We start from the raw sequence: 25,328 nt of genomic DNA on the forward strand, positions 1-25,328 counted from the left end.
GGTTCTGTAACGTCCCCATATGCAAATGGGAGGAATTAATGGACCCTCCTCAACACCCACCCAGAGAATAAAATCCATTCCCGGGGTGGCCCAAAACGCTATGCAGTGTGGCCAAAAAGCACTACCCAACTTTACTGGTCAATACCAAAGCGGGATATACCCATCCTCTCACCTCACAGGAGATGATATCGGGTAGATGGATGTAATCCCGCAGGGCCAAAAATTAATTACTGTAATTCAGAGTAAACGCCACTAATGATTTGTCCAAAGAAAAGGAAATTCGAAAATTCTATTCTCAAATCAAATCAAGACTAAAAAATGCGGACCCAACCCAGGAATTCAGAAGTGGTTCACAATAAAGGGGTTTAGCCATTATCTATAAAGGCGTTCACGTCAACATCCACGTTAAGACCATGGGGAGTATAACACTGTGTTCTATGTATCCACATCATTTCTAGTCTAGACAAATCACGCACCAGGGAACTTCCCCTCCAGTGTGCACTGAATTTGTCAATACCTAGAAATAAGGTGTTTGCTGGATTGCGACCATGATGTATATCATAATGTTTAGATACTGAGTGAAATTTATACCCATTTTTAATGTTTGTAATGTGCTCGCCTAAGCGTACTTGCATAGCTCGCTTGGTTCTCCCTATATACTGGAGCCCACAAGGGCATTGCAGGAGGTATACGACGCCCTTGGAGCTACACGTTATAAAGGGTTAAATTTGGTATTCCCTTTGGGTACTGGTAGACACAAAAGTTTCAGTTTTTCTCTTTTTACTTTTGTTCAACATACAAATCTGACACCTTCGGCATTGATGGTATCCTGATATACAGAAAGAGAGAGAGAGAGAGGAGTATACAGAGAGGGGTATACAGATATAGAGAGAGGGGTGTACAGACAGGTATACAGAGAGTAGGGATGAGCTCAGGCGTGTTTGCATGGAACAGTTGGCGCAGCGCTAATCACAGGCAGTGAGACATTTACCCGATGTGCGGCTACAGAGATCGGGCAATGGCTCACTGCCTGTGATTAGCGCTGCGCCGACTTCCTGGCGGGCTCTGCAAGTGGCGCATGCGAACACGCCTGGGTGAGAGAGAGGGGTATACAGGGAGATATACAGAGAGAGGGGTATACAGATAGATATACGGAGGGGGTATACAGAGAGGGGTATACAGGGAGATATACAGAGAGTGGGGTATACAGCGAGATATACAGAGAGTGGGGTATACAGAGAGGGGTATGCAGGGAGATATACAGAGAGAGGGGTATACAGGGAGATATACAGAGAGAGGGGTATACAGGGAGATATACAGAGAGAGGGGTATACAGGGAGATATACAGAGAGGGGTATACAGGGAGATATACAGAGAGAGGGGTATACAGGGAGATATACAGAGAGAGGGGTATACAGGGAGATATACAGAGAGGGGTATACAGGGAGATATACAGAGAGAGGGGTATACAGGGAGATATACAGAGAGAGGGGTATACAGGGAGATATACAGAGAGAGGGGTATACAGGGAGATATACAGAGAGGGGTATACAGGGAGATATACAGAGAGAGGGGTATACAGGGAGATATACAGAGAGAGGGGTATACAGGGAGATATACAGAGAGAGGGGTATACAGGGAGATATACAGAGAGGGGTATACAGGGAGATATACAGAGAGAGGGGTATACAGGGAGATATACAGAGAGAGGGGTATACAGGGAGATATACAGAGAGGGGTATACAGGGAGATATACAGAGAGAGGGGTATACAGGGAGATATACAGAGAGAGGGGTATACAGGGAGATATACAGAGAGAGGGGTATACAGGGAGATATACAGAGAGGGGTATACAGGGAGATATACAGAGAGGGGTATACAGGGAGATATACAGAGAGAGGGGTATACAGGGAGATATACAGAGAGGGGTATACAGGGAGATATACAGAGAGAGGGGTATACAGGGAGATATACAGAGAGAGGGGTATACAGGGAGATATACAGAGAGGGGTATACAGGGAGATATACAGAGAGAGGGGTATACAGGGAGATATACAGAGAGAGGGGTATACAGGGAGATATACAGAGAGAGGGGTATACAGGGAGATATACAGAGAGAGGGGTATACAGGGAGATATACAGAGAGAGGGGTATACAGGGAGATATACAGAGAGAGGGGTATACAGGGAGATATACAGAGAGGGGTATACAGGGAGATATACAGAGAGGGGTATACAGGGAGATATACAGAGAGAGGGGTATACAGGGAGATATACAGAGAGGGGTATACAGGGAGATATACAGAGAGAGGGGTATACAGGGAGATATACAGAGAGGGGTATACAGGGAGATATACAGAGAGGGGTATACAGGGAGATATACAGAGAGAGGGGTATACAGGGAGATATACAGAGAGGGGTATACAGGGAGATATACAGAGAGGGGTATACAGGGAGATATACAGAGAGGGGTATACAGGGAGATATGCAGAGAGAGGGGTATACAGACATATATACAGAGAGGATATAATATAAAAGACGATGGAGAGATCGTCAGGTAATAATGTGTGATCTGCTTCCAGCCTCCTCTATACTGGAACATCTCCTATAACGTTCCCGCCCCCATTTCCTGCTTCTTGGTCACATGCTTCCTGTGACATCACAGAACAATCTACAGGATGGGAACAAGAATCTACATTGCTGGAAGTGGCAGCAGAGGAGGTAATAAGATCTTATTCTCTATTTACACCCAGTAACCCCCCGTCATGTCCGTCCTCTTCCTCCATAGTCACTGTGATGTCTTTTATCTCCAGCAGATGATGATACACACATTCATAGTGTGGAAATGTAGATTAACCCCCTTCAGGGGCAGAACATTCTCCTCACTTATGGGGCCAGATGTGGGGTTATTTATGGAGGATTGGAATATGTATGTCAGTATTTTATAAGATTCAAATAGGAAGAAAGAGGGAAAAATTTAATTTGTAGTAAATGTCTTGAAAACAAATGTCTCCATAATGATCTGGAGTCAGAGAATCCTATGACATCACACTGACCTCACAGCTCCTCCTCCCAATATCCCTCCATCCAGAGTCTATATGTCCTATGACATCACACTGACCTCACAGCTCCTCCTCCCAATATCCCTCCATCCAGAGTCTATATGTCCTATGACATCACACTGACCTCACAGCTCCTCCTCCCAATGTCCCTCCATCCAGAGTCTATATGTCCTATGACATCACACTGACCTCACAGCTCCTCCTCCCAATGTCCCTCCATCCAGAGTCTATATGTCCTATGACATCACACCGACCTCACAGCTCCTCCTCCCAATGTCCCTCCATCCAGAGTCTATATGTCCTATGACATCACACTGACCTCACAGCTCCTCCTCCCAATGTCCCTCCATCCAGAGTCAGAGAATCGTATGACATCACACTGACCTCACAGCTCGTCCTCCCAATGTCCCTCCATCAAGAGTCAGAGAATCCTATGACATCACACTGACCTCACAGCTCGTCCTCTCAATGTCCCTCCATCCAGAGTCTATATGTCCTATGACATCACACTGACCTCACAGCTCCTCCTCCCAATGTCCCTCCATCAAGAGTCAGAGAATCCTATGACATCACACTGACCTCACAGCTCGTCCTCTCAATGTCCCTCCATCCAGAGTCTATATGTCCTATGACGTCACACTGAGCTTACAGCTCCTCCTCCCAATGTCCCTCCATCCAGAGTCAGAGAATCCTATGACATCACACTGACCTCACAGCTTGTCCTCTCAATGTCCCTCCATCCAGAGTCTATATGTCCTATGACATCACACTGAGCTTACAGCTCCTCCTCCCAATGTCCCTCCATCCAGAGTCAGAGAATCCTATGACATCACACTGTGATATCAGAGTGTAGGGTCCCTGAAGTGGGTCTTTAATAAAAGATGTGTAACAAACAAAATAGCCCCTGTCCCCACCTATAACTGACCTTCACAGCAAGAAGCACATGGAAGGGCAACACATGACAAAACCAGAGAAAATTCCCAGCTCAACTTACCAACCAGTCTGCTTACCAACCGAACTATCTTGTGTAACACATACCTTCAGAATGAGGGACAATTGAGGGAGTAAGTGAGCATAGCGGTAAAATGTGGGTGTGGCCAAAGTCTTATTGGTGGGAGGGGCTGACGGGGTGTGGTTAAACAAAACCCAGCTCTCTCACCAATGCCCCAGCTCTCATTAATGCCCTCCCAGCTCTCTCACCAATGCCCCCACCCTAGCTTTCTCAGCAATGCCCCGCAGCTCTCTCACCAATGCCCCCCAGCTCTCTTACCCATGTGTACCCATGGGGGGCAGTGACGCCACCACGCTACGGACGGGCTCCGTACTTTGCCGGCCGGCTGTTGTTTTTAATGCGAATGATTCTTTTTATGATGTAAGTGCAATACAACATTTTTTTATTAAATATATGAGCGGTATTACACTATGGGCAGTTTTTCTTTTCTTTGAGTTTGGCGCTACACTATCCACATATGGTATATTCCTACAGATCATCAGAGTGGGTTTCCTGGTTTGGTTCAGTCCTGTATGATCTAAAGCATCCTCAGTGCAAGCTAAAGGCCGCAGCTGGGTCATAGCCGAATGCTGTATACGCTTTGCCATCTGGTAAGTGGATTCATATTCTGGTGGGTGGGCACTTTTTGCTTTCTGTGTGGAGTCACTGAGGTGTTATTGGAGATAAACTACTGCCAATTGATGAATTAATGTGGACTTATATTCATGTTTTTATTATTAATTAATTGTTGTTCATTGGTGCAGCTCCAGCCTATAGATTTATTTAGGTTCATTTTTATTTATTACTTATTAATTTATTTATTTGATTAATTATTTATATTTTAGGTCTAGCGCAGATTTCTTTTTTCCATGTTTCGACTCTTACCCATGTCCCTCCTCTCTTACTAATACCCCCCAGCTCTCACCAATGCACCCAGCTTTCTCAGCAATGCCCCCCAGCTCTCCCACCAATGTCCCCCAGCTCTCTCACTAATTCCCCCCTCCTCCCTTACTAGTGCACCCCAGCTCTCTCACCAATTCCCCCCTCCTCTCTTACTAGTGCCCCCCAGCTCTCTCACAAATTCCCCCCTCCTCTCTTACTAGTGCCCCCCAGCTCTCTCACCAATTCCCCCTCCTCTCTTACTAGTGCCCCCCAGCTCTCTCACCAATTCCCCCCTCCTCTCTTACTAGTGCCCCCCCAGCTCTCTCACCAATTCCCCCTCCTCTCTTACTAGTGCCCCACCAGCTCTCTCACCAATTCCCCCTCCTCTCTTACTAGTGCCTCCCCTGCTCTCTCACCAATTCCCCCTCCTCTCTTACTAGTGCCTCCTCTGCTCTCTCACCAATTCCCCCCTCCTCTCTTACTAGTGCCCCTCCCCAGCTCTCTCACCAATTCCCCCTCCTCTCTTACTAGTGCCCCCCCAGCTCTCTCACCAATTCCCCCTCCTCTCTTACTAGTGCCCCCCCAGCTCTCTCACCAATTCCCCCCTCCTCTCTTACTAGTGCCCCCCCAGCTCTCTCACCAATTCCCCCCTCCTCTCTTACTAGTGCCTCCCCTGCTCTCTCACCAATTCCCCCTCCTCTCTTACTAGTGCCTCCTCTGCTCTCTCACCAATTCCCCCCTCCTCTCTTACTAGTGCCCCCCCCAGCTCTCTCACCAATTCCCCCTCCTCTCTTACTAGTGCCCCCCCAGCTCTCTCACCAATTCCCCCTCCTCTCTTACTAGTGCCCCCCCCAAATCTCTCACCAATTCCCCCCTCCTCTCTTACTAGTGCCCCCCCCAAATCTCTCACCAATTCCCCCCTCCTCTCTTACTAGTGCCCCCCCAGCTCTCTCACCAATTCTCCCCTCCTCTCTTACTAGTGCCTCCCCTGCTCTCTCACCAATTCCCCCCTCCTCTCTTACTAGTGCCTCCCCTGCTCTCTCACCAATTCCCCCTCCTCTCTTACTAGTGCCTCCTCTGCTCTCTCACCAATTCCCCCCTCCTCTCTTACTAGTGCCCCCCAGCTCTCTCACCAATTCCCCCCTCCTCCCTTACTAGTGCACCCCAGCTCTCTCACCAATTCCCCTCTCCTCTCTTACTAGTGCCCCCCCAGCTCTCTCACCAATTCCCCCCTCCTCTCTTACTAGTCCCCCCCCTGCTCTCTCACTAATTCCCCCTCCTCTCTTACTAGTGCCCCCCAGCTCTCTCACCAATTCCCCCCTCCTCTCTTACTAGTGCCTCCCCTGCTCTCTCACCAATTCCCCCCTCCTCTCTTACTAGTGCCTCCTCTGCTCTCTCACCAATTCCCCCCTCCTCTCTTACTAGTGCCCCCCCAGCTCTCTCACCAATTCCCCCTCCTCTCTTACTAGTGCCCCCCCAGATCTCTCACCAATTCCCCCCTCCTCTCTTACTAGTGCCCCCCAAGCTCTCTCACCAATTCCCCCCTCCTCTCTTACTAGTGCCTCCCCTGCTCTCTCACCAATTCCCCCTCCTCTCTTACTAGTGCCCCCCAACTCTCTCACCAATTACCCCCTTCTCTCTTACTAGTGCCCCCAAGCTCTCTCACCAATTCCCCTCTCCTCTCTTACTAGTGCCCCCCCAGCTCTCTTACCAATTCCCCCCTCCTCTCTTACTAGTGCCCCCCAGCTCTGTCACCAATTCCCCCTTTCCTCATTACTAGTGCCCCCCGCTCTCTCACCAATTCCCCCTCCTCTCTTACTAGTGCCCTCCGCTCTCTCACCAATTCCCCTCTCCTCTCTTACTAGTGCCCCCAGCTCTCTCACCATTTCCCCTCTCCTCTCTTGCTAGTGCCCCCTCCTCTCTTGCTAGTGCCCCTCCTCATCTCTTACTAATGCCCCCAGCTCTCACCATTTCCCCCCTCCTCTCTTACTAGTGCCCCCCCACTTTCTCACCAATTCCCCTCTCCTCTCTTACTAGTGCCCCCCAGCTCTCTCACCAATTCCCCTCTCCTCTCTTACTAGTGCCCCCCCAGCTCTCTCACCAATTCCTCTCTCCTCTCTTACTAGTGCCCCCTGCTCTCTCACCAATTCCCCCTTCTCTCTTACTAGTGTCCCCCACTCTCTCACCAATTACCCCCTCCTCTCTTACTAGTGCCCCCAGCTCTCTCACTAATTCCCTCCTCCTCTCTTCCTAATGCCCCCCCCGCTCTCTCACCAATTCCCCCTCCTCTCTTACTAGTTCCCCCCGCTCTCTCACCAATTCCCCCCTCCTCTCTTACTAGTGCCCCCCACGTGCTCACTAATCCCCCCTCCTCTCTTACTAGTGCCCCCCAGCTCTCTCACCAATTCCCCTCTCCTTTCTTACTAGTGCCCCCCAGCTCTCTTACCAATTCCCCCTCCTCTCTTACTAGTGCTCCTCCAGCTCTCTCACCAATTCCCCCCTCCTCTCTTGCTAGTGCCCCCAGCTTTCTCACCAATTCCCTCTCCTCTCTTGCTAGTGCCCCCTCATCTCTTACTAATGCCCCCAGCTCTCACCAATGCCCTCACGCTCTCTCACCTCTCATAAATGCCCCCCAGCTCTCTTACCAATTTCCCCCTCTTCTCTTACTAATGCCCCCAGCTCTTTTACCAATCCTCCCATCTCTCTTAATAGTGCCCCTACATTTCTCCCCCTCCCCTCTTACTAATGCCCCTCCCCCAGCTCTCTCACCAATTCCCTTTCCTCTCTTACTAATGCCCCCCGCTCTCTCACCAATGCCCCAAGCTCTCTCTCCTCTCACAAATGTCCCCCAATTCTCTCCCCAAATCCCCACCTTAGTTCTCTTACCAATTTCCCCTCCTCTATTACTAATGTCCAAGCCCTCTCACCAATTCCCCCCTCCCCTCTTACTAATGCCCCCCCCAGCTCTCTCACCAATTTCCACCTCCTCTCTTACTAATGCCCCCCAGCTCTCTCACCAATTCCCCCCTCCTCTCTTGCTAATGCCCCCTAGCTCTCTCACCTCTCATAAATGCCTCCCAGCTCTCTCACCAATGCCCCCACCCTAGTTTTCTCAGCAATGCCCCCCAGCTCTCTCAGCAATGTTACCTCCAGCTCTCTCACTAATGCAACCCCTCCTCTCTTAGCCCTTGTACACACGGTCGGAGAATCCGTCGGAATGTGTCCTATCGGACGTGTTGTCGGATAATCCGACTGTGTGTGATATGCATCGGACTGATTCCGTCGGAATATCCATCGGACCCAATTTTCCAACATGTTGGAAATATTTCCCGACCAACTGGTTCGATCGGACATACTCCGATCATGTGTAGAGAATTCCGATCGGACAAAGTGCCACGCATGCTCAGATCAAATTCCTACATCAAAGCTATTGGCTACTAGCCTGAACGTAGTCCCGTCGTAACGAAATTACGTCATCACGTTCTGAATGATCAAATTTTTCGACAACTTAGTCCGACCGTGTGTATGCAACAGTTTCGGACAAGATCCAACGGACAAAATCCGACGGATTTGGTTGTCGAAATCTCCGACCGTGTGTACAGGGGCTTACTAATGCCCCCCAGCTCTCTCACCAAAGTTGCCTCCAGCTCTCACTAATGCCACCCCTCCTCTCTTACCAATGCCCCCTCCTCTCTCACTAATGCAACCCCTTCTCTCTTATTAATGCCCCCCAGCTCTATCATCAATTCCCCCTCCCCTCTTTTTACTAGTGCCCCCCAGCTCTCTCACTAATGCCACCCCTCCTCTCTCACTAAAGCCCCTCAGCTCTCTCATCAATTCCCCATCCCCTCTCACTAATGCCCCCTCAGCTCTCTCAGCAATGCCTCCAGCTCTCTCACCTGTCACAAATGCCCCCCAGCTCTCCCACCAATTCCCCCTCCTCTCTTACTAATGCAACCCCTTCTCTCTTACTAATGCCCCCCAGCTCTATCACCATTTCCCCCTCCTCTCTTACTAAAGCCCCTCAGCTCTCTCATCAATTCCCCCTCCTCTCTTACTAATGCCCCTATGCTTTCTCACCAATTCCCCCCTCCTCTCTTACTAGTGCCCCCCCAGCTCTCTCACCAATTCCCCCTCCTCTCTTACTAATGCCCCCCATCTCTATCACCATTTCCCCCTCCTCTCTTACTAAAGCCCCTCAGCTCTCTCACCAATTCCCCCTCCTCTCTTAATAATGCCCCTCCAGCTTTCTTACCAATCCCCCCTACTCCCTTACTAATGCCCCCCCCCCCATTATGTATATCGCTACTGAGTGGAGCCCAGGGCCTTACTTCAAATCATGGGATGGTCCAGCAGAATTCGGGATGGTTAAGAGGTATGCTAACTAGGGATGCACCGAAATTTCGGCCGCCGAAACATATCGGCCGAAAATGGCCCTTTCGGCAATTTGCCGAAAGGAAAAAACGGCCGATAATTGAGCCGAAAATGGGGCGTGGCCTGGGCGGGGCATAGCTCCGCCCCCGCCCCTGGTGCTGCCCATCACGGGAGGTGTATAGCGCAGGAATGCCGCCTCCGCCGTCTGGATCAATAAAGCGCCGGGAACATCACAGCTTTAATTTTAATAGCTGTGTGTTCCCCCGTTGCGCGCCGTCGCATACAGTCCCCCCCCTCGTTCGGGGAACTGTGATAGACAGATCCCCCGTCCTGATTGGATGGGGGATCTGTCTATCACAGTTCCCCGGACAAGGGGGAGGGGCTATATGCGACGGCGCGCAACGGGGGAACACACAGCTATTGAAATTAAAGCTGTGATGTTCCCGGCGCTTTATTGATCCAGACGGCGGAGGCGGCTCTCCTCTCTCTCTGCATCACTGACTACACAGGGGACACAAGCACTGGCTGCACGAGGGGGGCACAAGCACTGGCTGCACGAGGGGGACACAAGCACTGGCTGCACGAGGGGGACACAAGCACTGGCTGCACGAGGGGGACACAAGCACTGGCTGCACGAGGGGGACACAAGCACTGGCTGCACGAGGGGGACACAAGCACTGGCTGCACGAGGGGGACACAAGCACTGGCTGCACGAGGGGGACACAAGCACTGGCTGCACGAGGGGGACACAAGCACTGGCTGCACGAGGGGGACACAAGCACTGGCTGCACGAGGGGGACACAAGCACTGGCTGCACGAGGGGGACACAAGCACTGGCTGCACGAGGGGGACACAAGCACTGGCTGCACGAGGGGGACACAAACACTGGCTGCACGAGGGGACACAAACACTTATCTCTTTTTATCATGTCGCCAGTCTCTGACCACCTCCCTGTACCATGTCGCCAGTCTCTGACCACCTCCCTGTACCATGTCGCCAGTCTCTGACCACCTCCCTGTACCATGTCGCCAGTCTCTGGCCACCTCCTGTACCATGTCGCCAGTCTCTGGCCACCTCCTGTACCATGTCGCCAGTCTCTGGCCACCTCCTGTACCATGTCGCCAGTCTCTGGCCACCTCCTGTACCATGTCGCCAGTCTCTGGCCACCTCCTGTACCATGTCGCCAGTCTCTGGCCACCTCCTGTACCATGTCGCCAGTCTCTGGCCACCTCCTGTACCATGTCGCCAGTCTCTGGCCACCTCCTGTACCATGTCGCCAGTCTCTGGCCACCTCCTGTACCATGTCGCCAGTCTCTGGCCACCTCCTGAACCATGTCGCCAGTCTCTGGCCACCTCCTGAACCATGTCGCCAGTCTCTGGCCACCTCCTGAACCATGTCGCCAGTCTCTGGCCACCTCCTGAACCATGTCGCCAGTCTCTGGCCACCTCCTGAACCATGTCGCCAGTCTCTGGCCACCTCCTGAACCATGTCGCCAGTCTCTGGCCACCTCCTGAACCATGTCGCCAGTCTCTGGCCACCTCCTGAACCATGTCGCCAGTCTCTGGCCACCTCCTGAACCATGTCGCCAGTCCCTGGCCACCTCCTGAACCATGTCGCCAGTCTCTGGCCACCTCCTGAACCATGTCGCCAGTCTCTGGCCACCTCCTGAACCATGTCGCCAGTCTCTGGCCACCTCCTGAACCATGTCGCCAGTCTCTGGCCACCTCCTGAACCATGTCGCCAGTCTCTGGCCACCTCCTGAACCATGTCGCCAGTCTCTGGCCACCTCCTGAACCATGTCGCCAGTCTCTGGCCACCTCCTGAACCATGTCGCCAGTCTCTGGCCACCTCCTGAACCATGTCGCCAGTCTCTGGCCACCTCCTGAACCATGTCGCCAGTCTCTGGCCACCTCCTGAACCATGTCGCCAGTCTCTGGCCACCTCCTGAACCATGTCGCCAGTCTCTGGCCACCTCCTGAACCATGTCGCCAGTCTCTGGCCACCTCCTGAACCATGTCGCCAGTCTCTGGCCACCTCCTGAACCATGTCGCCAGTCTCTGGCCACCTCCTGAACCATGTCGCCAGTCTCTGGCCACCTCCTGTACCATGTCCCCAGTCTCTGACCACCTCCTGTACCATGTCCCCAGTCTCTGACCACCTCCTGTATAAAAATATTTTTTAAAAACAGTCATTTTCGGTATCGGTGCTGTTTCGGTATCGGTTTCGGTTTTCGGCCTAGTGTATTTTTCATTTTCGGTATCGGTTTCGGCACCAAAAAACCCATTCGGTGCATCCCTAATGCTAACAGTATGCGTTAAAAACAGGGGTTTAGTTAGCACACATTTTCAAACGCATGCATGAGCTGCAAGGCCCCTTTACGGCACCCTGTATTACCTCCAGTCTTAACTCCTAGATAAGGGGCAGGTGGGCCTGGAGGTAGCCCAATCCTCTTTAAAGGCACAGGGGCACACTGAACACCCAGTTGTTAATGCATACGGTTAGACAGGAGAATTTGGTTAGTAAGCAGACTGGTTGGCGAGTTGAGCCGGGAAATTCTCTGGTTTTGTCTTTAATAAAACACATACCTGACCGGTGAGGTGAGGAGGATTTCGGGAATATCATTTGATTTTATTATTTTATTTTTTTGTGTTATTTGTGATATCTGCTGACAGGAGAGGTGAGGAGGATTCTGGGAATTCTGGGACATTATCCAGTAACAGACAAGGGATGTGTCTGGATGGTGACTGTATCATTGTGTGTGTCAGGTTCCTATAAGGTGTCAGGATGTCACTGTCTATTTCTCCATGGAGGAGTGTAGGGTTGCCACCTTTTCGTCAAGCCAAACCCGAACACTTTAGCAACGCACAGAATTTTTTTTTGTAGTACACGCTATAGACACTCTATATGATTGTAGGAAACTTGGGACACCTTTGAGTTACCCTAGGAGAGTAGTAAGGAGGCGCGGATAGCGCGCTGCTGTGGCCAAATTGTGTTAACAGTGGAGAGGGGGGGGGGGGGGGTAGACTCAAAGGGACATGGTTAAATAAAACAAAAGCATTTGAGTGACCATAAAATATGATTAGATTATTAAAAGAAATGTCACAGTTAAAATATACCTTAAAAGTGGACACTATCAGTAGGGCAGTGGATGGTGTCAGTGGGCAGTAGATGGTGTCAGTGGGCAGCGTGCGGTGTCAGTGGGCAGAGTGCGGTGTCAGTGGGGCAGAGTGTGTTGTCAGTGGGGCAGAATGTGTTGTCAGTGGGGCAGTAGATGGTGTCAGTGGGCAGAGTGCGGTGTCAGTGGGTAGAGTGCGGTGTCAGTGGGTAGAGTGCGGTGTCAGTGGGGCAGAGTGTGTTGTCAGTGGGGCAGAATGTGTTGTCAGTGGGGCAGTAGATGGTGTCAGTGGGCAGAGTGCGGTGTCAGTGGGTAAAGTGCGGTGTCAGTGGGCAGTAGATGGTGTCATTGGGCAGAGTGTGGTGTCATTGGGCAGAGTGCGGTGTCAGTGGGCAGTAGATGGTGTCAGTGGGCAGAGTGCAATGTCAGTGGGCAGAGTGCGGTGTCAGTGGGCAGAGTGTGTTGTCAGTGGGGCAGAATGTGTTGTCAGTGGGGCAGTAGATGGTGTCAGTGGGCAGAGTGCGGTGTCAGTGGGTAGAGTGCGGTGTCAGTGGGCAGTAGATGGTGTCATTGGGCAGAGTGCGGTGTCATTGGGCAGAGTGCGGTGTCAGTGGGCAGAGTGCGGTGTCAGTGGGCAGAGTGCGGTGTCAGTGGGCAGAGTGCGGTGTCAGTGGGCAGTAGATGGTGTCAGTGGGCAGAGTACGGTGTCAGTGGGCAGAGTGAGGTGTCAGTGGGCAGTAGATGGTGTCAGTGGGCAGAGTGCGGTGTCAGTGGGCAGAGTGCGGTGTCAGTGGGCAGAGTGCGGTGTCAGTGGGCAGAGTGCGGTGTCAGTGGGCAGAGTGCGGTGTCAGTGGGCAGTATGCGGTGTCAGTGGGCAGAGTGCGGTGTCAGTGGGCAGAGTGTGTTGTCAGTGGGGCAGAATGTGTTGTCAGTGGGGCAGTAGATGGTGTCAGTGGGCAGAGTGCGGTGTCAGTGGGTAGAGTGCGGTGTCAGTGGGCAGTAGATGGTGTCAGTGGGCAGAGTGCGGTGTCAGTGGGTAGAGTGCGGTGTCAGTGGGCAGTAGATGGTGTCATTGGGCAGTGCGGTGTCATTGGGCAGAGTGCGGTGTCAGTGGGCAGAGTGCGGTGTCAGTGGGCAGAGTGCGGTGTCAGTGGGCAGTAGATGGTGTCAGTGGGCAGAGTACGGTGTCAGTGGGCAGAGTGAGGTGTCAGTGGGCAGTAGATGGTGTCAGTGGGCAGAGTGCGGTGTCAGTGGGCAGAGTGCGGTGTCAGTGGGCAGAGTGCGGTGTCAGTGGGCAGTAGATGGTGTCAGTGGGCAGAGTGCGGTGTCAGTGGGCAGTATGCGGTGTCAGTGGGCAGTAGATGGTGTCAGTGGGGCAGAATGTGTTGTCAGTGGGGCAGTAGATGGTGTCAGTGGGCAGAGTGCGGTGTCAGTGGGTAAAGTGCGGTGTCAGTGGGCAGTAGATGGTGTCATTGGGCAGAGTGTGGTGTCATTGGGCAGAGTGCGGTGTCATTGGGCAGAGTGCGGTGTCAGTGGGCAGAGTGCAATGTCAGTGGGCAGAGTGCGGTGTCAGTGGGCAGAGTGTGTTGTCAGTGGGGCAGAATGTGTTGTCAGTGGGGCAGTAGATGGTGTCAGTGGGCAGAGTGCGGTGTCAGTGGGTAGAGTGCGGTGTCAGTGGGCAGTAGATGGTGTCATTGGGCAGAGTGCGGTGTCATTGGGCAGAGTGCGGTGTCAGTGGGCAGAGTGCGGTGTCAGTGGGCAGAGTGCGGTGTCAGTGGGCAGTAGATGGTGTCAGTGGGCAGAGTACGGTGTCAGTGGGCAGAGTGAGGTGTCAGTGGGCAGTAGATGGTGTCAGTGGGCAGAGTGCGGTGTCAGTGGGCAGAGTGCGGTGTCAGTGGGCAGAGTGCGGTGTCAGTGGGCAGAGTGCGGTGTCAGTGGGCAGTATGCGGTGTCAGTGGGCAGTAGATGGTGTCAGTGGGCAGAGTGCGGTGTCAGTGGGCAGAGTGTGTTGTCAGTGGGGCAGAATGTGTTGTCAGTGGGGCAGTAGATGGTGTCAGTGGGCAGAGTGCGGTGTCAGTGGGTAGAGTGCGGTGTCAGTGGGCAGTAGATGGTGTCAGTGGGCAGTGCGGTGTCATTGGGCAGAGTGCGGTGTCAGTGGGCAGAGTGCGGTGTCAGTGGGCAGTAGATGGTGTCAGTGGGCAGAGTACGGTGTCAGTGGGCAGAGTGAGGTGTCAGTGGGCAGTAGATGGTGTCAGTGGGCAGAGTGCGGTGTCAGTGGGCAGAGTGCGGTGTCAGTGGGCAGTAGATGGTGTCAGTGGGCAGTAGATGGTGTCAGTGGGCAGAGTGCGGTGTCAGTGGGCAGTAGATGGTGTCAGTGGGCAGAGTGCGGTGTCAGTGGGCAGAGTGTGTTGTCAGTGGGGCAGTAGATGGTGTCATTGGGCAGAGTGCGGTGTCATTGGGCAGAGTGCGGTGTCATTGGGCAGAGTGCGGTGTCAGTGGGCAGAGTGCGGTGTCAGTGGGCAGTAGATGGTGTCAGTGGGCAGAGTGCGGTGTCAGTGGGCAGAGTGCGGTGTCAGTGGGCAGTAGATGGTGTCAGTGGGCAGAGTGCGGTGTCAGTGGGCAGAGTGCGGTGTCAGTGGGCAGTAGATGGTGTCAGTGGGCAGAGTGCGCTGTCAGTGGGCAGTAGATGGTGTCAGTGGGCAGAGTGCGGTGTCAGTGGGCAGAGTGCGGTGTCAGTGGGCAGAGTGCGGTGTCAGTGGGTAGAGTGCGGTGTCAGTGGGCAGTAGATGGTGTCATTGGGCAGAGTGCGGTGTCAGTGGGCAGAGTGCGGTGTCAGTGGGCAGAGTGCGGTGTCAGTGGGCAGTAGATGGTGTCAGTGGGCAGAGTACGGTGTCAGTGGGCAGAGTGAGGTGTCAGTGGGCAGTAGATGTTGTCAGTGGGCAGAGTGCGGTGTCAGTGGGCAGAGTGCGGTGTCAGTGGGCAGTAGATGGTGTCAGTGGGCAGAGTGCTGTGTCAGTGGGCAGTAGATGGTGTCAGTGGGCAGAGTGCGGTGTCAGTGGGCAGTAGATGGTGTCAGTGGGCAGAGTGCGGTGTCAGTGGGCAGTAGATGGTGTCAGTGGGCAGAGTGCGGTGTCAGTGGGCAGTAGATGGTGTCAGTGGGCAGAGTGCGGTGTCAGTGGGCAGTAGATGGTGTCAGTGGGCAGAGTGCGGTGTCAGTGGGCAGAGTGCGGTGTCAGTGGGCAGTAGATGGTGTCAGTGGGCAGAGTGCGGTGTCAGTGGGCAGAGTGCGGTGTCAGTGGGCAGTAGATGGTGTCAGTGGGCAGAGTGCGGTGTCAGTGGGCAGTAGATGGTGTCAGTGGGCAGAGTGCGGTGTCAGTGGGCAGAGTGCGGTGTCAGTGGGCAGTAGATGGTGTCAGTGGGCAGAGTGCGGTGTCAGTGGGCAGAGTGCGGTGTCAGTGGGCAGTAGATGGTGTCAGTGGGCAGAGTGCGGTGTCAGTGGGCAGTAGATGGTGTCAGTGGGCAGAGTGCGGTGTCAGTGGGCAGAGTGCGGTGTCAGTGGGCAGTAGATGGTGTCAGTGGGCAGAGTGCGGTGTCAGTGGGCAGAGTGCGGTGTCAGTGGGCAGTAGATGGTGTCAGTGGGCAGAGTGCGGTGTCAGTGGGCAGAGTGCGGTGTCAGTGGGCAGTAGATGGTGTCAGTGGGCAGAGTGCGGTGTCAGTGGGCAGTAGATGGTGTCAGTGGGCAGAGTGCGGTGTCAGTGGGCAGAGTGCGGGGTCAGTGGGCAGTAGATGGTGTCAGTGGGCAGTAGATGGTGTCAGTGGGCAGAGTGCGGTGTCAGTGGGCAGAGTGCGGTGTCAGTGGGCAGAGTGCGGGGTCAGTGGGCAGTAGATGGTGTCAGTGGGCAGAGTGCGGTGTCAGTGGGCAGAGTGCGGTGTCAGTGGGCAGAGTGCGGTGTCAGTGGGCAGTAGATGGTGTCAGTGGGCAGAGTGCGGTGTCAGTGGGCAGAGTGCGGTGTCAGTGGGCAGAGTGCAGGGTCAGTGGGCAGTAGATGGTGTCAGTGGGCAGTAGATGGTGTCAGTGGGCAGAGTGCGGTGTCAGTGGGCAGAGTGCGGTGTCAGTGGGCAGAGTGCGGTGTCAGTGGGCAGTAGATGGTGTCAGTGGGCAGAGTGCGGTGTCAGTGGGCAGAGTGCGGTGTCAGTGGGCAGAGTGCGGGGTCAGTGGGCAGTAGATGGTGTCAGTGGGCAGAGTGCGGTGTCAGTGGGCAGAGTGCGGTGTCAGTGGGCAGAGTGCGGTGTCAGTGGGCAGTAGATGGTGTCAGTGGGCAGAGTGCGGTGTCAGTGGGCAGAGTGCGGTGTCAGTGGGCAGAGTGCAGGGTCAGTGGGCAGTAGATGGTGTCAGTGGGCAGTAGATGGTGTCAGTGGGCAGAGTGCGGTGTCAGTGGGCAGAGTGCGGTGTCAGTGGGCAGAGTGCGGTGTCAGTGGGCAGTAGATGGTGTCAGTGGGCAGAGTGCGGTGTCAGTGGGCAGAGTGCGGTGTCAGTGGGCAGTAGATGGTGTCAGTGGGCAGAGTGCGGTGTCAGTGGGCAGAGTGCGGTGTCAGTGGGCAGTAGATGGTGTCAGTGGGCAGAGTGCATTGTCAGTGGGCAGTGGACTTTTAATTACTAAAAAATCAACAAAAAATTCAAAGCAATCCACAGGCACCCCATAACTAGAGAAGAAAAGATATTAAAGGCTACTGAGTAATCACTGCACAATGAAGTAATGATTCCAGGATGGTACTGCAGGGAGAACTAGACTGCAATATTTAATCAGCAGCCATGTCCCTGGAAAGACAAGCAGGACAGTCCCACACTGGAGAGCTTGTGGACTGAACTGCAGGAAAGTAATGGCCCTCAGCTCTGCACTCACCCAGCAGTCTGTTTGTGTCTCCTTAGCTCGCTCAGCAGGCTCTCTGTTCCTCTTGCTTTTTGGAAAGGTCACATGATCGGCTTGCAGAGGGGAAGAGCCGAGGCTGTGTATCTGCATGGAGTAGGCACTGGCTACTGGCAAGTCTCTCCCCCCTCACAGCCGCCCTGCAATGTGTCACAACTTAAGTTACACAGTGCAGGAGACTCGGCCAGAACACCGGGCAGTGAAGGCAGGGAGGGAGACATCTGCACGGGAAACCCCAATACACAGTAATAATAGGAGACTCCTCAGCATTGTGTCCGGAGCTAAGATGGACTGATCCCCGGACACAGGATTCAAAACCCGTACTGTCCGGGTGAATCCCGGGTGGGTGGCAACCCTAGAGGAGTGGGAGAATTTAGAAGGACACAAGGATCTCTACAAGGACGTCATGATGGACAATCAGCCGCCCCTCACATCACCGGGTAAGAGGAGACTTTATTGTAAAGGAGAGAGCAGTACGGAGGCTCCACCTAGATCCCTCATCTTTATTATTATTATTCAGGATTTATATAGAGCCAACAGTTTACACAGCAATTTACAATGTGAAAGGGGGGGGGGGGCAGTACGATTACAATGCAGTTCAATACAGAAGTGTCAGAAACCATGAATCAGACTGAGACAGAAGTACATTTAAATCACACTTGTTTATTAATAAAAATAAAAAGGTAAATAGAAAAAGCGTAGTCAAAGCATAGCCAGAGTCCAGTAACCGGATAGAGTAGTCAGCCAGGCCAGAGTTTAATAACCAGATTGGGTAATCAGCCAGTCCAGAAGTCAGGGATCCAAGTAGAGCAACAGCAAGCAGGATAAGGAGCCAGAAGGGATGTCAGCAAGCCAGTCATTAAACAGAACCGCAGGAGATGGTTTCTTGTGATGTGACCAAGGCGAAGGCAGGGATGAAGTGAGCTGGACAATTTTAAGTAGGCAGGTCAGACGAGCATGATCAGTGTCAGGGAATTATTAGACCAGACTGTGTGGACTGCACAGAGGAAACCCAAAACGCATGTAAGTAAATTAACAAAAGTGTTTTATTATAAATAAAAGAAAGTGAAAACACACAGTGCACTACCAACCACCAACAACAAGAAATATATACAATAAATGGGAACTACCAAAGTCATCAACAGAAGCCAGGCTGAGGTCATACACCGGGGAATCAGTAGAAGAGGGAGAGGACGGATGAATGGGCTGCAGAGCAGGGATCTTAGGTAACAGGAGACAAGAGGGACAGGTCCAGGATGGGCTCAGGAAGGAACAGGTCAGGTAGATACAGGGTTCAGGTTCAGGTTACAAGGTTCAGGTTACAAGGTTCAGGTTACAAGGTTCAGGGCAAATGGAGAGAGTGACACCAAGGCAAGCATGTTAGGGCTTGCCGGGTATTTATAAGACTGCTGATGATTACCCTCACGTAACAGCTGATCGCAGCAGGTGCTGTCTGCTCCACACTGCCGGAGTACACCCGCTGGTGGACGCCGGTACTACAGTCCAGGGATCCAATAGTGTCACCAGGAGGTAGGTCCTCTTAATACAGGCCCTGGGTGTTAGAAGACACCCGCTGGTGGACACTGGTACTGCAATCCAAGAGATCAACAGCGCCACCAACGGGTGGACCTTTCCATGACAATCAGGAACAGCTGGGTGACTGTGGAGAGAGAAGAGAGCTGGCACTTAGCCGACAGCTGAGCAGCCAGCCCAGAGAAGGCTAAGCCAGCCCTGACAAAGTAAAAAACAGAGCCCCGGTTAAATATAAAAAAAATGTCTGCACTACTATAGAAGTGACTACAAATTGCATATAACTGCAGAGGCTGCTTAAAGGGGTTGTAAACCCTCATCTTTTTTTACCTTAATGCATTCTATGCATTAAGATGAAAAACATTTTTTAATGCAGCAGCGCCCCCCCCCCCCCCCCCCGCCTCCCTTATACTTACCTGAGCCCCGGAATTTGTGTGACCGGAACAAGCACACCAGTTTCAGCCGGTGTCTCGTATCCTGATCGGATAGATTGATAGCAGCGCAGCCATTGGCTCCCGCTGCTGTCAATTAAATCCAATGATGCGGGTGCCGGGGGGGGTTGGGGCCAAGTCTGTGTACGCAAATGCTGGACTCGGGAGTGCGCCTGCAAGGTAAAACCCCCCCGGGAGAGTGCTTCCCCTAGGGGGTTATCTGATGCGGGGAGGAGCCGCAAGAGCCGCCGGGGACCCCAGAAGGCAATGATCGGGGCCACTCTGTGCAAAACGAGCTGCACAGTGGAGGTAAGTATATGTTTGTTTTTTTTTGTTTTTAAATGAACCCTTACAATCACTTTAACACAACATAGTATTCCCACATAAACTATGAAACAATTATATATAAACGTGAAGTGCTACCTCTAAATACAGTAATAAATAGCCGTGCCAAAACAAAGTGAACAGTGCCACCCAGTGGCTCCAATAAATAAATGAGTCATTTATCCATGTATATCACATATAAACAGAAAAATGCATATTAGTAAATTAGTGCTTCTAAAAAATATATGATAATTAAAAAATCCATAAATAGGCATACATATCCTTTCTGTGACAATGGTGAAGAACTTCAATGTCTAAATGAATGATCTTCTCAGTTATATATATCCTCCACCAGTCAATCAATGCACTCACCTCCCCATAAGACCCCCACTTGGGTCTAGTCACGCCTTCCCCACAGGGGTAATAATCCTTCTGGGTGTCAGCTGCTCGGGTACTCGCGATAATCCCAATATTGACACATGAATGGAAGGAACACAAAATACTGCTTTATAATTTTTTTAAAACTGACATTTATTAAAAGGCAATAAAACTCACATTTAATTGTGCACAGCCTTCGGTACACTCGGGCAATGTGTTTGATATTTCAGGGGTATTACACCCCACAGAAACCACCTAGATGTCTGTATTTCCTCGGCTGCAGTTCACCATTAGATCCCAGGCTACTTCCTGGTGGTGCATGTTGACGTCACAGGCTCCGCCCCGACGTGTTTCATCATCAATCACGTGACTTTCTCAAGGGATAGCGGCCCAATAACAGCTAAGATCTGTTTATAGTCAAAATTCTTTTAAAAATGCAGTTGCCGTTTTCTTAGAGGCCATGGCGACCATTTTGTTGGTGATCCTATGTACTAAACGAATGGCTAGCTAATCAAATTCGGTTGCCATTTTCTCATAGCTCGTAGCAGCCATTTTATTGATGATCCATTGTATTACGCTAATGGCTAGCCAACGGACATATGCAACGGCCATTGGATAAAGGCCAAAAAAAACATCAGAACCATTAGCAGGGACAAAAATACTAAACTCTACATTGAATATGGTGTTAAAAAAAAACGGGTCTTGACCTGAAAAACGATTCAACAACTCTCCTACAAAATAATAGTAATAAAAAAGGGAGGGGGATGTGGTACATGGAGTTATAGCTGTGGGGGATGGTCTGATGGAGGTGGCTCGGGTACAGTTCTTAGGTGGTGGTGGGTTAGGCAGACAGTGTAGGGGCTGACCGGACATACTGGGCAGGGAGTTCCAGAGGATGGGCGAGGCTCTGAAGAAGTCCTAGAGGTGAACAAGGGAGAAGGTAACAAGGGAGCTAGAGAGCAGGAGGTCCTGGGAGGAGTGGAGAGGATGATTTGGTAAATATCTGCAGATGAGGTTGGTGATGTAGCTGGGGGGCGATGTTGTGAATGGACTTGCATGTTGTAGTTAGCATTTGAATTTTAAACGGTGGAGTAGGGGAAGCCAGGGGAGGGATTGACAGAGAAGGGCTTACCTTGCAAGCAAACAAGATAAACAAACCTTACCTTGCAGGCGCGCTCCTGAGTCCAACATTTGGCGTCCATAGCTGCCGAATGTATGACTTGGCCGTGCCCCCACGTCATTGGATTTGATTGACAGCAGCAGGAGCCAATGGCTGCGCTGCTGTCAATCTATCCAATCAGGACACAAGACACCGGCCGGAGCTGGGGTGCTTATTCCTGTCGCGCAAATTTCGGGGCTCAGGTAAGTATAAGGGGGGCTTGGGCACGCTGCTGCATTAAAAAATGTTTTTCACCTTAATGCAGCGGTGAGGGTTTACAACCCCTTTAATAAGGTCTATTAGTCAAGCAACTCAAAAATAGAGAATAAAATAGGGGAAGACCAACGCTGTTATTTGATTTATATGTATATTACCAACTCAACTTATTATAGGTTGGGGTTCCTGAAGCCATGAAAATGTGCAAAATAGAAAAACACACCAGCAGGTTTGAACACAGGGGGCTTCAATATGGAGCTTGCAGCGGATACAGAATTGATTAAATAGAAAAAGGAACAAAGTTAATAACACGTGGCTAATGAGCCAAAAAGGGGGAAGCAAAACATTTGAAACCTTCATCGATATTATTAAAACATTATAACAACGTTGTCACAATAAAAATGAAACTGCCCGGGCTCACTTGCACACATGCAGGGAAGGGGTAATTGACTGGATGTTGAAAGTCTAAAAACAGCCTCTGGTGACACCAAGTCTAAATATACCGGAAGTTCAAGGATCCGAGAATCAATTGGGATGTGTTTATATTTATCTGTATTGTAAGTTGTAAGTGAGGAGACGGCAAGTCTACCCTGAAAGGTCATATCTTAGAGTCACCAAGTCTGGGTAAATGATTAAATAACTAGCTCATGTTAATTAGGTTTCTGGTTACAGGTGTATTGTTAGAGTAATATGAGCAGGATGGGGGGAATCTCCTCTTCAACTGTATATAAGACTGTATTCTTGTTCTAATAAACAGTTCATGTTGAGCAACCAAACGAGTATTGCCTTATTTGTTGTTGGTAGCGGTTGGAATATCTGATATCTATATTCAGACTGGGAGGAAACAGTATATGTCGAAAGCACTCAAGCGTAGTGTTCCGTCACATGCATTATATATGCTAAGCTTTCTATCATCCGGCTGTGGCAGCTTCATATACCAGAGATGATACACGTTCATTGCATGCTCCCTTATAGTCAAGTCCAGATGCCGGACATATTTCAAAGCTCATCCATCTCAATGCATTTATGTCATCTAATTTGAATTTCACGTTGTGGCTTTTCTCCTAATGTTGGATTAACCAACTGCTGTGTCTCTAGACAGATATTCCTCATATGGTGACACCACCACTTGACCAATTGATTCAAGGGATCCTTGAATTTACAGTATATTTAGACTTGGTGTCACCAGAGGCTGTTTTTAGACTTTCAACATCCAGTCAATTAACCCCTCCCTGCGTGTGTTCAAGGGAGCCCGGGCGGTTTCATTTTTATTGTGACAACATTGTCATAATGCATTATTGGTGAAGGTTTCAAATGTTTTGCTTTCTCCTTTTTGGCTCATTAGCCACATGTTATTAACTTTGATTCTTTTGTATTTAACCACTTAAGGACCGCCTCACGCCGATGTACATCGGCAGAATGGCACGGCTGGGCACAAGCACGTACCTGCACGTTGCTTTTTAAGTGCCCAGCCGTGGGTCGGGAGCGTGCCGCCGGCAGCGCGCTCCCGACCCGGTCCTGAGCTCCGTGGGCGCGGGACCAGCGGACCCGATCGCCACTGGTGTCCCACGACCGGTCACAGAGCTGAAGAACAAGGAGAGGTCTGTGTAAACAAACCTCTCCCCGTGCTTCCCTGTGTGGCTGTCACCGATCGTCTATTGCCTTTTATAGGGAAGGACGATCAGTGACGTCACATGCCAGGCCACGCCCCCCTACAATAAAAAAACCACATAACGTCATACATAACACCTACACTGCCCCCTAGTGGTTAACTCCTTCACTGCCAGTGTCATTTACACAGGAATCAGTGCATTTAAATAGCACTGATTGCTGTATAAATGACAATGGTTCCAAAAATGTCTGATGTGTCCTCCGTAATGTCGCAGTCACAATAAAAATCGCTGATCACCGCCATTACTAGTAAAAAATTTTTTTATAAAAATGCTATAAAACTATCCCCTATTTTGTAAACGCTATAACTTTTGCGCAAACCAATCAATAATCGCTAATTGCGATTTTTTTTTTTTTATAACAAAAATATGTAGAATACGTATCGGCCTAAACTGAGGAAAAAAAATGTTTTTTTATATATTTTTTGGAGATATTTATTATAGCAAAAAGTTAAAAATATTGAATTTTTTTCAAAATTGTCGCTCTATTTTTGTTTACAGCGCAAAAAATAAAAAACGCAGAGGTGATCAAATACCACCAAAAGAAAGCTCTATTTGTGGGAAAAAAAGGACGCCAATTTTGTTTGGGAGCCACGTCGCACGACCGCGCAATTGTCAGTTAAAGCGACGCAGTGCCGAATCGCAAAAAGGGGCTTGGTCCTTTGGCTGCAAATTGGTCCGGGGCCTTAGTGGTTAATACATTTTGTATCTAAACTGCTGCGAGCTCCATAATGAAACCCCTTTTTTTTTTCAAACCTGCTGGTTTGTTTTTCTATTGTGCGTATTAAATAGTTACATAGTAGGTGAGGTTGAAAAAAACACACAAGTCCATCAAGTCCAACCTATGTGTGTGATTATATGTCAGTATTACTTTGTATATCCCTGTATGTTGCGGTTGTTCAGCTGTTTATCTAATAGTTTCTTGAAACTATCGATGCCCCCCGCTGAGACCACCGCCTGTGGAAGAGAATTCCACATCCTTGCCGCTCTTACAGTAAAGAACCCTCTACGTAGTTTAAGGTTAAACCTCTTTTCTTCTAATTTTAATGCGTGTTAAACTCCCTTCCGCAAAAAGGTTTTATGCCTATTGTGGGGTCACCAGTCCGGTATTTATATAATGAAATCATATCTCCTCTCAAGCGTCTCTTCTCCAGAGAGAATAAGTTCAGTGCTCACAACCTTTCCTCATAACTAATATCCTCCAGACCCTTTATTAGCTTTGTTGCCCTTCTTTGTACTCACTCCATTTCCAGTACATCCTTCCTGAGGACTGGTGCCCAGAACTGGACAGCATACTCCAGGTGCGGCCGGACCAGAGTCTTGTAGAGCGGGAGAATTATCATTTTATCTCTGGAGTTGATCCCCTTTTTAATGCCAAATTTATGTTTGCTTTGTTAGCAGCAGCTTGGCATTGCATGCCATTGCTGAGCCTATCATCTACTAGGACCCCCAGCTCCTTTTCCATCCTAGATTCCCCCAGAGGTTCTCCCCCCAGTCTATAGATTGCATTCAGATTTTTGCCACCCAAATGCATTATTTTACATTTTTCTACATTGAATCTCGTTTGCTTTGATTAAAGATTGTATGGCTCAGAGCAGTGGAAAACAAAGTCTTACTTTGGAAGTTTGCAGTCGGGGTGTCCAAGCTGAGGTGTCCTCCCACACACACCAATAGCCAAATGGTCATCGAACAGAAGAAGCAGCCGGCAACTCTATAACATCAAGCGTATTTATTTTCAAGCTCTCACAGTGAGTACAGTCAGCAGCAGGCTAGTTTCGGCAATAAGCCTTGTTCACAGCTATGAACAAGGCTTATTGCCAAAACTAGTCTGCTGCTGACTGTACTCACTGTGAAGGCTTGAAAATAAATATGCTTGATGTTATGGCGTTGCCGGCTGCTTCTTCTATTCGATGAACCTCATTTGCCATGTAGTTGCCCACCCCATTAATATGTTCAGATCTTTTTGCAAGGTTTCCACATGCTGTAGAGAAGTTATTGCCCTGCTTAGCTTAGTATCGTCCGAAAATACAGAGATTGAACTGTTCACCCCATCCTCCAGGTCGTTTATGAACAACAGTCAAGCAACAGCATTCATATAGTTACATAGTTAGTAAGGTTGAATAAAGACACCAGTCCATCCAGTTCAACCTGAGCGAGTGTCTACAATTGTCCCTATCCCTGTACATTGCACACTCACATTGGTCCCTACCCTCAAGGAGCCCACAATTCAAGGTCCTCATTCATATACTAGGGCCAATTTTGGACAGA

General features: G+C 50.6%; 1 protein-coding gene across 1 annotated transcript in view; it reads left to right on the forward strand.

The window, feature by feature from the left end:
- LOC143986898 (uncharacterized) overlaps positions 1-25,328 on the forward strand; it is a 1,277,526-nt gene that overhangs the window by 855,775 nt on the left and 396,423 nt on the right. The gene's annotated exons all lie outside the window — the stretch shown is intronic.

The sequence above is a fragment of the Lithobates pipiens genome, unplaced genomic scaffold, assembly GCF_037356315.1.
Source record: "Lithobates pipiens isolate NorthernLeopardFrog02 unplaced genomic scaffold, aLitPip1_a1.2 Scaffold_18, whole genome shotgun sequence".
NCBI lineage: Eukaryota > Metazoa > Chordata > Amphibia > Anura > Ranidae > Lithobates > Lithobates pipiens.